The sequence below is a fragment of the Alexandromys fortis genome, unplaced genomic scaffold (genome assembly GCF_014885135.2).
Source record: "Alexandromys fortis isolate MF-2015 unplaced genomic scaffold, M_Fortis_MF-2015_v1.1 scaffold_11, whole genome shotgun sequence".
In the NCBI taxonomy this organism is placed as follows: domain Eukaryota; kingdom Metazoa; phylum Chordata; class Mammalia; order Rodentia; family Cricetidae; genus Alexandromys; species Alexandromys fortis.
The window spans coordinates 18,866,244-18,870,023 of record NW_026067912.1 but is presented as its reverse complement, the minus strand read 5'-3'; the positions used below and the strand labels follow the sequence as shown (position 1 = coordinate 18,870,023).

At 35.3% G+C, this 3,780-nt stretch overlaps 1 pseudogene; it reads right to left on the bottom strand.

Annotated features, from left to right (window-relative positions):
* Positions 1-440: 440 nt before the first annotated feature.
* On the bottom strand, positions 441-559 carry LOC126499525 (uncharacterized; annotated as a pseudogene).
* Positions 560-3,780: the final 3,221 nt, after the last annotated feature.

Here is a 3,780-nt window from a genome sequence, read left to right as displayed (position 1 = left end):
ATCTTTAATCCTTGCACTCCAACTCTGAGATGAGGGGTGTTGGTAGAAGAATTAGTCACAGACAAGCTGACCTGAAACATTACACAAAGCAGAAACAAGAGGAGAGACCCTACTTAAAAAAATAACTCGTTGATAATAAAAAATATAGAACCTACTCATATACATTGGACCCCAACCTCTACATGCACACTCTGAATATGCCCACCCTCCACATGCACATACACCATACACAAATACATACACACAATGATGAAGAGAATATATATTTTTAAAGATGATCATGTGCTGATACATTAAATCAAGCTTACGGAAGTTAATTTATATGCAAAATGTAACTATCTGCACAATTCTGAGTTACAAAAGATATATGAAGTGTATTTCTTTAAGCACATACCCATCAATAGAGTAGGATTCTATTCTTTTTTTTTTAACTTTGTTTAAGCCTACAACACCCAATATTCCCAGGCGGTCTCCCATCCAAGTACTAACCAGGCCCGACCCTGCTTAGCTTCCGACATCAGACTAGATTGGGCGTGTTCAGGGTGGTATGGCCATAGACTAGGATCTGACTTTTAACAATACGAATTATTTTGCATGTATTATTTATATATAATAAGTTATATATAATAAATTATGTAGACTAAATTAACAAGCACTTTATTAACATGTCTGCTATTTGACAGTCATGTCACTAAAGAAAGAGAGTTTTACCTGGTCATTTTTTCACTATCATTGGATAATTTTATTTTTGTTTTCTTTTTATTTTTAATGTGCAGAAACTCATTTAGATTTTTTTTTTCAATTTCATGGTTAGTACGTAGCTAAGTATATTATGCTGAATGATCAATCTATAACATTCTACATTTTTTCTTTTTTTTAAATTTATTTATTTATTAAAGATTTCTGTCTCTTCCCCACTGCCACCTCCCCTTTCCCTCCCCCTCCCCCAATCAAGTCCCCCTCCCTCGTCAGCCCAAAGAGCAATCAGGGTTCCCTGCCCTGTGGGAAGTCCAAGGACCACCCACCTCCATCCAGGTCTAGTAAGGTGAGCATCCATGAAACTGCCTAGGCTCCCACGAAACCAATAGGTACAGTAGGATCAAAAAACCCATTGCCATTGTTCTTGAGGTCTCAGTAGTCCTCATTGTCCACTATGTTCAGCGAGACCGGTTTTAACCCAGGCTTTTTCAGACGCAGGCCAGCTGGCCTTGGTGAGTTCCCGATAGGACATCCCCCTTGCAGGCAAATGGATGGAAATAGAAAACACCATCCTGAGTAAGGTAAGCCAGACCCAAAAATAGGAACATGGGATGTACTCACTCATATTTGGTTTCTAGCCATAAATAAAGGTCATTGAGCCTATAATTCGGGTTCTTAGAGAAGCTAAATAAGAAGGAGAACCCAAAGAAAAACATTTAGGCATCCTCCTGAATATTAACCTTCATCAGGCGATGAAAGGAGACAGAGACACAGACCCACATTGGAGCACCAGACTGAAATCTCAAGGTCCAAATCAGGAGCAGAAGGAGAGAGAGCACTAGCAAGGAACTCAGGACCGCGAGGGGGGTACCCACACACTGAAACATTCTACATTTTTAATTAAAGTTTCATCTTACTTCTTGATTGATTTTATGCTACACAACACTGAATAATTTGTGAAGTCGAGTTGCTTTAATATATAAAGAGTATCCTGCAAGTATTATATTATCCATTGATAAGACCAGCTGTTCATTTATTCTTTTCAAAACTGAGATCTCCTTTTTTTTTTTTTTTGCCTTACTTTGCTATATTGACAAAGACACACATTAAACATTGAGTCATAAACACTGAAGGTGATGTGAGGCAACTCTACATTGATCCTGTCTGAGGAAGAAAACCTGTCTCAGTACCATTTTCACATTAACACATTTTCACAAACAGCTTTGCCAAAATCAATAAAATCTTGTCACTGTCCATTTACCGAAGCTATTGATCACAAATGATACTGCAGTTTCACAATCATTTCTTTTTATTTGTGGTTATATGGTTTTAAAAATTATATTCACTGATTCCTTTTGAATTTTATAAAATAAAAATATATCATTGTTTACCAGGGTATAGACTTTCTAGAAATTAAGTCTTCCTGTGATCCTTAATTGTTCTTCTGTGTTATTCCTGTTCTCTGACATTTTAGAGATTGGTTGCCATTAAATCTTAGTGTTTAATGAGAGTACTTCCAAGGACATTGTTATTGATCACATGGGGATGTCTTTCAGCTTTTTCTATGTTTTGAAGTTTTTCATCCTGCTTTTTTCTCATTGCTTCTAGAAATATCATTTTTTCTGTGATTTTTTGCGTTCTTTTTCATTTTGGGAGACTCCAATTATATGCATTTTGGAATGTTGAACCTCACAGTTGCACACAGACTTTCAGAAAACTTCTTGATTTTCACTGTTCCTTATTTGACATGTGTTAAGATAGCTTGCCTGTTTCAATACACAAAGAACTCATTCAACTTGACATCAAAAGAACAAATAATTCAATAAAAATGGCGTATAGAAAACAGAGAACTCTCAACATATAAATCTCAAATGATTGAAAAACACGTAAGGAAAATCTCAGCATCATTTTCCATGAGAAAAATAATCTGAGATTCCATATTACATCTGTCACAATGGCCAAAATCAAAAACACTGATGACAGCTGATGCTGGAGAGAATGTGGGGTAAAGGAAACACTCCTCTATTGCTGGTTAGAATGCAAACTTGTACAGTATTTTGGAAATGAGTATCGTTATTTCTCAGATAATTAGGAAACAATCTACCTCAAGACTCAGTATTACCACTCTTGGGTATATACTCAAAGGATGTTCAATTATACCATTGAGTACATATATGTGCTCAACTATGCTTATAGAAACATTATTTGTAATAGCAAAAACCATAAGACAACTGAGATGTCCCTCAACTGAAAGGCAGATAAAGAAATTCTTGTACATTTATACAATGAAGTACTACACAACAGTAAAAAATAATAGCACCTTGAAATTTAAATACAAATGGAAGGATCTAGCAAAAACCATATTGATTGAAGCAACTCAGGCCCAGAAAGACAAATATAACATGTGCTCACTCATAAGTGGCTTTTCAAAATAAAGCAAGGAAAAACCAACCTATAGTATACAACCCTAGGCAACCTAAACAACAAAAGGGACACTAAAAAAAAACATATATGGATCTACATAAGAAGGAGAAAAAGACAAGTCTCCTGAGGAAATTGGGAGTATGGAGGTCATGGGAGAGTATAAAAGTGGAGGGGGGAGAAAGAAAGGCAATAGAGAAAAATGTACAGCTCAATAAAAAATAATAGTAATGAATAATAATAAAAGAAATCTATATTTAAGAATATCTTCACTTCTAAATGGAAGTCAAAAAATGTTATATTGGGGTATACAGTTATGCCTTTGCTTCTGCAGGAAACAAAAAGTTATTGTACTCTTAAAATTAATAAAGATCACATTTGATTGGGGAAGATCTGAAAAGCTTGACTACAGACATGAAAAAAGAAACCAAAAAAGACAGGTGACATATATGTTGATCCTTCTGTTATGAGAACTGGTCTGAGGCTGGATGAAACATGGTAAATTTTATTGGCTACAGAGTCTTCATGACATATTATTACATACAGTCCTTTCATATGGCATGGATAGAGGTTTGGTTATACAGGCAAACAAGCTTCTAAATTTAACAGATGCCTTTTACCTATTCAAACATAAACCAAAATATTATCTTAAGGGCTGGG